Source organism: Pipistrellus kuhlii, unplaced genomic scaffold, assembly GCF_014108245.1.
Source record: "Pipistrellus kuhlii isolate mPipKuh1 unplaced genomic scaffold, mPipKuh1.p scaffold_m20_p_7, whole genome shotgun sequence".
Taxonomy (NCBI): Eukaryota; Metazoa; Chordata; class Mammalia; order Chiroptera; family Vespertilionidae; genus Pipistrellus; species Pipistrellus kuhlii.
In genome coordinates, this window is record NW_023425573.1 from 61880411 (window position 1) to 61894540 (window position 14130).

At 34.0% G+C, this 14130-nt stretch overlaps 1 protein-coding gene across 1 annotated transcript in view; it reads left to right on the forward strand.

Moving 5' to 3' along the window:
• The window catches only part of LRP1B (LDL receptor related protein 1B), a 1573107-nt gene that overhangs the window by 82791 nt on the left and 1476186 nt on the right, over positions 1-14130 (forward strand). The gene's annotated exons all lie outside the window — the stretch shown is intronic.

A 14130-nucleotide genomic window follows, 5' to 3' on the forward strand; every position in this document is an offset into this window, starting at 1 on the left:
CTCCATGACTATGCAAGGTTGCTCTGACCTAAGTACAACATTTGCACAATTCATTTTAGACGGAAAAAGATGAATCTTTGTACCAAGCTCAATATTGGATGTATTGTATTAGTGAAAAGAGACTTACTTCAATTTAAGACACTTTTGGATCCCTATCCTTGCAACTACTAACTGTGTTGTTAGGCATGTTAGTTAACTCACGAGACTTTCACTGTTTCCATGTGAAATGTGGGATGTATAAGATGGCATATTCTCAATGCCTAGAAATAAATGGATGTTCAGTAATTGTCAGATGCCTTTCCCCAACAAGACAATTAAAAAAGGAAAACTTTACAAATAATGCCAACTTTTGTAAGATGGATGCAGAGGAGAATTTATATGAACTCCATAGGACACCAGAGATCCTTAAGCTAAAGGAAACAGATAAATGTGGAATATAGATTTAAAAAACAATCCTGTACATTATACTAATTTACCTTTTAAGTCAGTGGCCAAACATTTTTGAGCACTCAAAATGTGCCAGGCATTTTCTTAAAGTTACCTTGACATACTAGTATTTTTTTTCCAATTTTGTTACTCAGAAACTTACATATAATTATTGTATTGTTATCCCTTTTTAACCTCAAAATTAGTTCTGTTTAGAGTGGAGAGTCATTAAACAATTCAATTAAAAAAAGGGCAAGAGGCCTAAATAGACACTTCTCCAAAGTGGATATACAGATGGCCAAGAGACATATGAAAAAATGGTCAAAGCCATTAATCATCAGAGAGATATAAATTAAAACCACAATTAGATATCACCTCACAGCTGTCAGAATGGCTGTCATCAACAAATCAACAAATGACAAGTACTGGTGATGATGTGGAGAAAATGGAACCCTCGTACACTGCTGGTGGGAATGCAGACTGGTACAGCCACTACATATATTAACCTTTGTCAGTGATTGAAGAGGCAGGAGAAGGGGAAATTGTGTAATACCAAGACTTGGAGATCATGAACACCATCCACTCTTCTTTATTTCTTTCTTTGACTGAGACAGCTTTCTGGAAATATTCTATGCAATGTTTTACTTCTGTAGTTGAGACTCAATATATTTTAAGTGTGTCTTATTTTCTTAATAACATATATAGGAGAAAGTGAGATCAGAAGTCACTTAGTACTACTTTTTTAAATCTCTTCTATTCCTACAAATTACAGTCCTGCTTTACAACTTGTTTATTTAAGAAATTACTTTGTGAGGCCCTGACCAGATAGCTCATATAGTCAGTGTGGTCTTGATATGCCAAGATTATGGGTTTAATCTCTAGTCAGGAAACATACATGAAAGCAACCAATGTATGTATAAATAAGTGGGACAGCAAATTGATGTTTCTCTCTCCCCTTCTGTCTCTCCCTCCCACTCTCTCCCTCCAAAATCAATTAAAAAATACTTTGTGACATTGAAGCAAATAATTCTATCACTATCATAGATAGTGGCCTTAGTTTTATTTCACTTTGAATATCCCCTCCCCTTTAATTGAATTTATAGGAGTAATACTCATTAACAAAATTATACAGGTTTCATGGGCACAATTCTATAATACATCATCTGTACACTGTATTGTGTGTTCATCTGAACTCAAGTATCTCGGTCACCATTTGTCCTCCTTATACCCTGTTCATCTCCCTCTACTCAATCCCTCAGAAGATGCCTTCCATTAGTAAGGAATGTTTACATGTGTCCCATACTTTTAATTTTCTTTCCTCAAGAATATGAACTTTGTTACAAAAGATTTGGAAGCTCAAATATCAGGTTTGACATTTACTAAATGTTTCCTTGGGCAAGTGACAGAATGTCTCTGGAAACTTTTTCAGAGGGAATACACTTAGATTGTACTTGAAGATTGTTTAAAAGTTAGAGATGATGTATAGTAAGTAAGCAAGGTGTATGCTAAGCATTATCTAATAAATTATTACGTATTATTTTTGTCAGAAATTTATTATTAAAATGATTTCAAAGTAAATAATAAAGTTAGTTGATCTATACATTAACCAAATAGTCAAGCCAACATGAGACAGAACCCAGTTTATTAAAAAGTACACACATAATCTTTTTTTCTTTAACAATGCATATTAAAAATATTGATTATAAATGCTAGTTAATATTAGTTAGAGGAAAAATTACAACCTGAATTGATTAAAACATTTTTATTATGTATGCAATTGGAAAGAAACTTTTATTTGAAAAGTAAGCATGGTTAGATGATAGAAGTGCATTTTTAAAATGAGGAAATTAAGATTCTAATTCCCACCCAATTATTAATATGATAGGAATAGAAGCAGAAATTTAAATGACTACCATGACACACTGTGAGAATGCTATAATAGTTGGACTGTTCTATTCCTGCTTACTCCTACACAGACACTTCCTTTTGTGTTGTTTTTATCCCCCTTGGGTAATATTGTAATTTAGAAAATACATTTGCATTACAGATGTCACTAATCTTGAACACTAAAATGTATAATCTTATATGCATAGTTTCAAAAAAGGAAATTATATTTAAAGAGAACTCATTTAACTTGTCTTTACATTTTATAAAAGTCAATGCAATAGAGATAGAAAAACTAAAGTCTGCCTGTAGAAAATGGGGCTCCATCTAGCTATTCTCAGGTATTTTTATATTTAGCATAGATATGAATTTTAACATATTTCTGTCTGCCCAAGAAAGAAGTAAAATGGGTCAAACCTTAAAGATATTTTATCAACTCTACCTCTCCTTCCTGTTCACTGTTACATTTTCATGATGATTATTAATGTTTCTGTGTAAGGATGACCCTGGATGTCTATTCATGATTTAGAGTATTGGAGGAAATGGTAAAGAAGAGACAAACATAGAATTGATACATGTCCCTGGGGTTTCAGTTTTTGTAATCTGCAAAACAAACTAACACACCAAAAAGCAAAACAAAACATAACTTGCTTGTTGAAAAATTTCTGTGTTTGCAAAAACTGGTTTGGCTCAGTGGATAGAGTATCGGTCTGTGGACTGAGGAGTCCCAGGTTCAATTCTGGTCAAGGGCATGTACATTGGTTGTGGGCACATTCCCAGTAGGGGGTGTGCAGGAGGCATCTGGTCTATGTATCTCTCTCATCTATGTTTCTAGCTCTCCATCCCTCTCCCTTCCTCTCTGTGAAAAATCAATAAAATTTATGTTTAAATAATTCTATGTTAAAGTTGGGTTTATGTTACATACTACTACAACAATTGAAATTACTGACAAGTATGTACTTTCAGAATGACTTAGTACATATACTGTATATGTGTTATCATTCTCAGACCTTTATCAAAGGCCTGTCTACTAATGTGTGGTCATCTCTCTGCTGAGCAGGAGGAACATGCAGCTCAAGTTTTAAAATAGATCATTGCATTGAACTGTATGGGTGGATTGTCAGCCCAAAGAAGCAGAAAATAGCCAGTTTACTTCTGGACTATGCTACATGGACCAACTCACATTTTGCTTTGCTGTGTGAATTAATTGTATTGCCTAGTTCCCTGACCTATGATTTGGAGATAACCATGTGGAAACTCATCCATAGATGGAAAAATTGACTTCTTATTCTTTTGTGTATGTACAAAGAAACGGGCTGTTGTGTTTTGTAGTACCAAAAAAAAAAAAAGGACTAGTTTCTTTTTTCTTTTTTTTAATTTTTATTTTATTTTATTAAATTACTACGTAGTTTCAAGATGTAAATGATGGACCCAAGTCTAAAGAAAACCATTATGTCTAACTTTTTTCCTCTTAATAGTGAAAAAGTAAAACTATGTTAGACAGACATAAAATATAATAGCAGATAATATAATAGTAAAGATTGAAAATATAGTTTAGATTAATAATGAACATTTCAGAAGTATTTCAGGCCTACTGTTGAGTTAGTTAAATCGCAACTTTTCCATATTGGAAAGGCCTATAATTTTTATTATTTATTTATTCAAAATATGTATTATGCATCTATTGTATGCCAAGTTTATTTAGTCTAAATTTGATTCATCCTTTTCCAAATGATGGAATGGTAAAATATGATCTTGTAAAATCACTCCTCTTCATTTCAATGCCAATATCAGGGAAGACTTGAACAAATGAAAAGGCTAATTCTTTTAGATAAAGAATCTTTGTTAGTGGGTAGCTATGGACCTTTATGCTATATCTTATATTCTGGAAGAAAAAACATAAAATCATTGAGCTTTTGGAAAAATGGATTGGCAGCTGATTTTTAGAAGAAAGGAAAAATACAATTGATCAGTGAAACAGTTGATTTTTGGTTAACATGGTGCCACATAAACTGACGATATATGTTCTTTCCCTTTTACTTACTTGGTGTCTAGGAACTGTCCAGCTGACATCCAATATATAATCACTTAGTTTTGTTTTTTCTTATTTAAATACATCAGATCTACCCTGCTGTCCTAAAAAAGGCATTGCATTATTACATTTTACTGTGTAAAACTATATGTCAGCTTTGAATAAACATTAAAAAATTATCTTTAGTTCTAAAAATGACCATCTATTTTTATTGTCATTGTTATTGCACTATAAGAAATCTAAGGAATCTACCTTAATAATGGTGAACTTGAAAAAGTGGGAATTATCTTGTGCATTAAGATTTTGAACACAGTGCAGTCATTACAACACCAATGAATAAAGAAAAAAATTATATTTATTGTGTTTTAGCTTATGGTAAGTCTGGCTTCTGAAAGATATCTTTTTTCCCCTATCAATTTATTAATTTGCTTAGCTAAGTAATGTTATTCAGTTAAACCCAGTGATCCCAGATTAGTTACCATCTGGCAGCATTGAAAATAAGATTTTCAAGTAGATTAAGATTAGGCAGTGATAAATAAAAATCATATCACTAGGTCAGTGTTCTCCTAATTGGGTTCCATATGACAATAGTGTTTCTACAGACACTAAAAATTATAGGTAATGAAATTAGTTGATATGTATATTGACTTACATCATCTTCCTCTTGAAACACCACATTTCAAAGAGAAATAAATGAGGAAATAAATGAAGGCATTGTTTAACTTAGTTAGTGCACCATTAAATAAAGGCAATAAAAGCCATAACAACCATTTTCTTTATGTTTACTCGAAAAGAAAAAAAGGAATTAGGTTCTCCTCCTTCTCCCCCAAAAATGAATTTCCATATGACTACATTCAAATCATGGATATTTGGGTAGGATTTAGACTGTTAAGACTACTACATTCTAATATATTCTTATTAGGGGATGCATTTTTTATAGACCGAGAAAGTCTGTTCTGAGCTAGTATATATAGCTAAAGTAAGCCTTACCAGGGTTAAAAAACAACAACAACCTTGTCCAATTTTTATTCTGGATAGTAATAAACAATAAAAAGAGCATAAGTTAGAACCATCTAAAATAGTAGAGGTCAAATGGTATATAGATATAAATATGGAATTATTGAGTATATTATTGCTTTGAGAAACTATAAGTCTGAATTTAGTTACATTTATTCCAGGCCGGTCTACTTGAAACATCCAGAAAAGAGAAAATGTATTACAACTTCCTACTCTAATGAGCTCAGCCTTCACCGATGAATACAAACATTTTAAAGGTCATTATTATTCTCAACTACATTTTTATAGCACAGTGACCTATGTGCTACTTAAATTCTGGATTCTAATTTTATTATCATTATTACAGCTTTCCAAATGCCACTGTATGTAGATTACTGCCAAGTTAGGCTTATTAACAAGCGGGCTAGGGTTATGATGTACTAGAGCAGCATTTTTCAACCGCTGTTCCGCGGCACACTAGTGTGCCGCGAGATGTTGCCTGGTGTGCCGTAGGTGCAGACAAGACAAGAATTTTATAATTTTTCACTATTTTGTTTACTTAATATTTCATAATAATTATAAAATACTTTCTTTGTGTTTATTTGATTCCTATTCAAGAGAATTACTTTATATATAGTCAATATAGGCACAGAGTTAAATTTTTTAACATTTTCTAATGGTGGTGTGCCTCATGATTTTTTTCATGAAACAAGTGTGCCTTTGCCCAAAAAAGGTTGAAAAACACTGTACTAGAAGCAGGTAAGGCCAAAGTCATTTATTTCATGTGGCTAGCTTACAGTACACCGTATGCAGGAGAAACTATTAACAAAACTACAGAAAAAAAATGCACCAGTACAATGTCCTTTCTAGAATTTATTTTGAAGTTATATCCTCAAATGTAGCACTTCTCCATTTAGTTTACCATAACAAACAATAGCCATCCTTTCTCCCACAATGAGGAACAATATAATTTAGGTTTATGATCTTCATAAAGTTAAAATATATATAATATGCAAGTTTTACATTTCAAAATTCTGCTAAGAAATTTTAGAGAACACACAATTTACGATATACATTATGTCTCTACAAAAATAAACTCTTGGACTTCGTATTCTGTTGCACTGAATTTCAGGCTTTTCTTCTCCATTCTCTAGTGAGATGTGTTACCATGTTTTCCTGAAAATAAGACATCCTCCGAAAATAAGACCTACTTACAGGTTTCCTTCTGAGTGAAATATAAGGCACCCCCCCTGAAAATAAGGCCCCCCTTAGGCTCTGTCTCAGAATGAAAATTAATTTACCTTACTACAATATATACAGGTAATAAATTTCCTTTATTTTCATTTAACAATAAATGTGTACCGTATTCTTCTTCATGGAAAAATAAGACATCCCTTGAAAATAAGACTTAGCGCGTCTTTGGGAGCAAAAATTAATATAAGACACTGTCTTATTTTTGGGGAAACAGGGTACTGAGAATTAGAATAAAGACAATATAAGCCAGTATAACAGAAGTTTATCCTTCATTGGATAAAGATGTGTTGCATATATACAATGGAATACTACTACTCAGTCCTAAAAAAGAGATGAAATACTGCCATTTGCACAACATGGATGGATCTTGAAAATATCATGCCAAGTCAGACAGAAGTTAAGAACCATATGACTTCACCCATATGTAGGATATAAAACAGAAAGTAATAAATGAAGAAAGAAGATAAAAACTCACAGACAAAGACAACAGTTACCAGTGGGAAGAGGGGGAAGAGGTTGTAAAGAGTAAAAAGGTAATACACTAGTTATATGATGGGAGAAAATTTTTCTTTGGGTGGTAAACACACAATACAATGTACAGATGATGTATTATAGAACTTATATTTGAAACCTATGTAATTTTATTAACCAATATCACCCCAATAAATTTAATTAAAATGTATTTATTATAAAAATGTTCTTTCCAAAAACTTCAGAAATTTTTTAATTCCTATAGAGTTTAGTTCATAACGTAAACCAACATTTTTGTTTATACAATAACTTCTGTTTTTGGTTTCAGAGCTAATCATATAAAAGATAAATAACAAAGGGCTTTTGTTTTGTTTTGTATACTTAAGGCTTAGTCCTTTATCCAAAGATACAATTTTCAAAATTTATCACCTCAGCCAATATCATTGCCCTTTTAAAAATTATTTTCATGTGCCGAATCCGGTTTAACTCAGTGGATAGAGCGTCGGTCTGCAGACTGAAGGGTCCCAGGTTCGATTCTGGTCAAGGGCATGTACATTGGTTGCGGGCACATCCCTGGTGGGGGGTGTGCAGGAGGCAACTGGTCCATGTTTCTCTCTCATCGACATTTCTAGCTCTCTAACTCTCTCCCTTCCTCTCTGTGTTAAATCAATAATATATATATATATAATTATTTTCATGTAATAGATTTACACTTTCTATCTAACTTGTTTTCTTTCCAACTCTTCTCTGTGTGTATTCCAATGAAAAGATGTCTTGGTTATATAAATTCAGTTCCAGCTTCCACTACAGCTAACTAGTCAGATATGGCTGTGCCTTTGAATGACCGACGAGTCCTTTGAGCTTTTATATAATGACTTTCTTGTCATTGCCAGATCTCTGGGACCCACTACCAAAGGCAAGTTACAAATCTCCTTCTTCCTTTCAAAGATGTTGTCTTCACTAAAAGCATGAGGATTTAACTACAAAAATAAATATGGGTTCAGGAAGAAAATAAATCAGAAAACAAACCAACAAACAAACAGAAAAACACATGGCATTGGTTTCATGATATTTACAAATATGTTTCACAGGCTAAGGAAATAACTCAGAAGTGCTCATTGAATTATTGAAATATTGAAGTTTGAAATGACTATTTCTAGTACCTTTCTGGACTCTACATAAATCGTTGTGCCAGAGGTAGTAGTCAAGGGTGCCTAAGGTTGAGCTACTCATGAAAATCTTTGAATTCCAGTCTTTGCAGTTATTAAGATTTCTTTTAGTTTCTTACATATGTCTTGACTGTCAATCAGCTAAAATGCACGTTAATCTATTTTGAAAAGAAAGAGAAAAAATAAAAAAATAAAAATAACTCATTTGAGTGTCAGGCTAAACAGTTCAATCTACTTAAATAGTTCAATCTGCAATTTTATTTGAAAATGTGATTGGCATTTTAATAGACATGAATCACTCATAAACATAGGCTATTTAATTTAAAAAAAAAGTTATTTGTTGATGTTTTTATCTTGATTTAAGACCAAACTGAACTTATTCAGTCATTGAAAACAAAAAGTCCTTAGAAGAGCTTTTAATGTGCTTTTACTAGACTGGATTTTAAACTGCTCCCCTTTGATTCTATGGGATAACTGTTTTTGGTCTATTTTGCTTTCATCTCTATCAAGAAGAAATTGTTTTCAAATGATAAAGATGGAACAAACACTCATGAAAAAATTAAACTAAAAAAGAGATAAGGAAATTATATAGGAACACAGTTTCTCTGATTTCAAGCCTCCTTTTGAGGATAAATTTACCTCCTAGGACATACAAATGTTATTTTAGAACCTTTTATTCTTTGATAGATGATAAACAAGATTTAGAGGAAGACTGAAAACTGGAAAATTTATTTAAAAAACATGAATGCTTTTCTAAACAGTATGATTTAGATGAAGTAGATGGCTGTAGCTTTATTATTATTTTTTAATTCAATCACTGGAAGCGAAATTTTGTTCATCACACATATAAACAAATAAATATACATCTTAATTGAATCTCATTTTGTTTACTTACTTATTTATTTAGAATTAGAGTACTCCATGAAGAAGAATTAGAGTTGGAAAATCCACCATATATTGCATAATTTTCATATTACCATTAATTTAATGGCTCCTAACAGCCCCAGAAGAGAAACTATTGGAAATAGAATTAGCTGAATTTTATAACATAGTGAATTACAAGTTTCTTGAAAAGTGCTGCTTAATTGATTGATAAAACTCGATAGGATCCTCTGCTTTCATCAAGCATTTTCAAAAATTTTAGCATTGATGTAAATGAAAATAGTTTTGACATTTCTAGATGATATAAAACAATGAGAAATAGCGAATCCATGAATGACAGAAGCAAATTCAAATATAAAATAGCCAATTTAAGAATTATAAACATACACTTTCATATTACTGCCACTACATTTCCCTGACCGCTAGTTATCACCATATCCAGCTACTCACAAATATGCACTCCGACATGCCCTTCCGCAACTGCATACCAGCTCTCCATGCTCTAGAAATTCTATCTGATTTCCCTTTGGGTAAAAGTTCCAATTCCTGCCCTTCTTTTAATCTGGGCATGAAAGACAACTATTGCTTTTATTTATTTATTTATTTTTTAACAACTTTTATATTCTTCTTCTTTTTTTTTTTTTCAGAACCAGAACCACCTAATTACTATTTCCAGTACCCCTAGTCTGTGATCCACACACATACATACACCAGATATTTTCTATGAGGTTCTAAGAAAATATAGTGATGACAGAGATTGCTGTGATTCCTGGGATTTGGAGAGATTTTACTGGCATTCTGCTACTAATTTGCAATGTACAGGGGCTGTCCATGGCTATATCCAGCCTGGCCTAGTGACGCACACTTTTTTCTAAGGTTATTTAATATGGAAAAGCTTCCAATGATTGCACATTCTGCAATCATCCCAAGCTAAATACTCTCCTGCCAAGATGAACCCCATTTCTCATGATGAGCTGTAATGATAGTTCAAAGAAAGAGGAAAGAAAGTATGCCTACCAATTGTTGGCTGCATCAGAAATGCTGGTGCATGAGTGTCTTCAGATATGGATTATTTCTTCTTGTGGGCTCTTGGTATATTGTGCCATAAAATCTAAACATGGGCAATGAAAAGACAATTGACCTATATTTTCCTTAACATCTTGGTATCAAGGCTACATTTGAGTCTTTTCTAATGTCCAGGATGGACATATCAAATGAGTACCAAAACTGAAAGAAAAGGAAAAAGTGTTACATCTCACCTAAGTGAAAGGTGAAGAACTATCCTATATAATAAAAGCCTAATGTTCTAAGTGTCCAGTTGTCCAGTCATCCATTCAACCAATCAAAGTATAATATGCTAATGATATGCTAAGGGTGCTCAATGCTTGCTATTATGTGCACTGACCATCAGGGGGCAGACACTCTGGTGGCTTAGGTTGCTGCTGTGGTTCAGCTGATTGGGACTGAGCAAGACAGGCCAGACACACCTTGGAGCTCTTCCTCGGTCCCTTTCTGGCTGACCAACCTCCTGCATCTCTCCCCAGCTCTGATCATGCACTCTCTCACAATCCAGGATTCCTTGGGGGATGTCCGAGAGTCAGTTTCAGCCCTATCCCTCAGGCCAGGCTGAGGGACCCCACTGGTACACAAATCCGTGCACTGGGCCTCTAGTATATAGATAAGAAGAAATGACATATAACTGGGTGGTTTTGCCTAATTGAAAACGGCACAAAGGAAGGTAGATGTATTGATAGTCCCACACCTTTAGTTCATAGAGGAAGAAATACTCTCCAAAGTAAATTTAACTCCATATCTGCCTTCATGTGGAGCAAAGGGCTGATTCCCTAAGAACCAGCACTTCTGTGGCAAATGCTAATGATCTGTCTTATCAAATACCTGGTTTCCAATCTATGATGTAAATAATAATGGCTTAGTACCTTGTGGGACTCCATAGTTATCAATTATTGCTATTGCTGTTTGTTGTTTGTTTGTTTTGTATAATCATTGTCTAGTCCTGAGACGTGAATGCATCCAATATCAGTAGTTCAACCTGATATACTTTTCTTTGTCTGAGTTTGTTAGTAGCTGTCCTTAGAAGCTAAATTTCCTTGTGCTATCCCTGATACTAATCAGATGGGAATTATTCAAAATTTGGGGCTTCCATCTTGATCATTGAATTCAGAATATTATTACCACTTAAAACAGATACCAATAGCGTGAGCTTGTTTAGAAGTCAGCAATCCTTTTGCCTCTCAAGTTCCTTCATCATGTCAACAGCTGAAAGAAACAAGAGTGCTCATAACCTAGGTAAGATGCAACTAAGGGAGATAAAAACTGCTGCTCTAAATATTTGAAAAAAAAATATTTCTTTTATATCATTTTGAGGACAGAATTGGATTCGGGGTTAAAAACTACTAGAGGCTGAGTACCAGTTAAACATGAGCGTGCTCCATCTGTGGAATAGCTGCCTCATTAGGTGGCGCCTTCCCTCGCTGACACAGGACAATCCGAGCTCACACTACTCAGGGATGCTGCACCGGAAATTGATGGCCAATGTAAGTTTTAGCGACAAGCCTGTGGTTATTATCGGATAAATGCCTAATGTACAGCCCTTTAAAGTTGTTAAATTTAGAATTTTTAAACTTTTAGAACTGTAGACAATGCATAATTGAAACTCCTCATCCATCTATGTCATTTTAAAAGTGAGACCAAAAGGGCTTAACGCAGCTTCCTTAAAGTCACATACAAGTCGGTGACTGGGCTGGAACCCAAGTCAGAGGTCTGCAATCAGAGTGCAGTGCCATTTCACCGGTGCCAGGTTTCTCCATCTTTTAATTATAAGTGTAATAGCCTGCAGATCCTGCTTTTTCCAGATTTGGAGATTTCAAAGTAGAATTTAAGTCTTCTGTCTCTTTTCCTCTCCCAGGCTTTATTGTCACTCCAGGGTTTCACCTCAGGTTCCGAACTTTTTCTCTCCCTCTAAACTTACCATCCTGCTACTTTTCATTATCCCTTAAGTGATTCTCTACCTGCTGTGTGTCTGCAGCTGTGCTCCTGTCCTTATTTAGTTCTCAATCAGATTTACCAACAGCACAAGGTGCATGATGTTCAGTCTTTGTAATTCATTTCCCAGGATTCCCTGGAGGATATGATGGTGGCCAAAACCACTGAGCTGGATGAACTTGGAAAGCCAGGCTCTCTGAAGGAAAGAACAGTGTGGAAGTAAATCCAAACTAATCTCCTCACTGTCATTTTTCTTCAGGATTTTAGAATTCAGAATAAGAGCCTTGTGGTTTTTGTTCCTGTGTTTGTTTTGAGCTTTCCTATACTTAAGGCATTTGTGAACATGAACAAAGAAAAAAAAGTAGAAGTGATGTCTATTAACATCAATGAGTTTTTCTTTATTCATGTCATAGTTACATATGATAATCTGTGTGACCCACCATCAGTGCCAAGTTAGCAAACCCGTTTGTGAGTATGGTTGAGTCCTTATATTATATATCAACATCATATATATATATATATATATATATATATATATATATATATACATATATATATATGTTGACTTCAGAGAGGAAGGGAGAGAGAGATAGGAACATAGGAACATCAATGATGAGAGATAATCATTGATCGGCTGCCTCTTGCACGTCCCACACTGGGGATCAAACCCACAACCTGGGCCTGTGCCCTGACCAGGAATTGCATTGTGACCTCCTGGTTCATAGGTCAATGTTCAACCACTGAGACACAAAGGCCAGTCTGGGTCCTTGTATTAAAAAAAAAAATTGTTGAGTTATGCAGTGTCAATCTGTATTGCAGAACATACAATGGGAGTATGACAAATGGGTTAGGAATCTTTATTTTTGTGTTTTTATTAAGAAAAACTAACTAGCCCTAACTGGTTTGGCTCAGTAGATAGAGCATCGGGCTGCAGACTCAAGGGTCCCAGGTTCTATTCTGGTCAAGGGCAAGTACCTTGGTTATGGGCTTATCCCCAGTAGGGGGTATGCAAGAGGCAGCTGATTGATGTTTCTCTCTCATTGATGTTTCTAACTCTTATCTCTCTCCCTTCTCTGTAAAAAATCAATAAAATTATATTTAAAAAAGAAAACATAACTATATGTAATAGTGAATTTGACATGTTTGAGTCTGCATGATAAAAAAATATATAAAGGACTTTGCCAAGGTAGTTGGATATGTATATTGTTTCTGTAAAAATGTGCAAGTTTCACAATTAACCCATGAAAGCTTTGTCTATTTTGAATTTAAATCTTATTACTTTAGTGAAAGAAATTCCAATGTATAAATTAGGGAACAGATTTTAACTTATAAGAAATGATAGGAAAAATATTACTCTGCCAACATTTTTTGTCAATGATAGTTTTGAGAATTTTAAGATTATATACATTTCAGGCATTCAAAATGGCAGGGAATGCGGAATTAATAAATTTAGTATTTAAAAAAATCAAGTGTCAAGAAAGAGAAAAAAGAAATATGTACCGTATTTTTCGGACCATACGACGCTCCGGACCATAAGACGCAACAGTTTTTAGAGAAGGGAAACGAAGAAAAAAAGATTCTGAAACAAATAGTGTCCTAAAATATTTTATGTGCATTAAAACCCAACATCACAGTCATAAACACATGTAATCAACCCTGTAAACAGCAGCATTTAGAACCATTTTAGAGCCGGGCAAGCACACAGAGACCACACAGAGCCGGGCAAGTAAAAAAACTTTTTTTTTAAAAGTATATGTGTAGGCTATATTTGGACCATAAGATGCAGGGACTTTTTCCCCCCACTTCTGGGGGAAAAAAAGTGCGTCTTATGGTCCGAAAAATACCGTAATTCTTCAAAAATGTCATTTTATAAGGTTGATATTCTGGACTAGATCTATCCTTATTAACTAAAAATTATTATTTTAAAATGTCGATATTCAACATGACTTTCCTATTCTTAAACTGGCCATGAAATGCGTTGGCTTCTTCCTTTCTGATGACAGATCCCTGAGC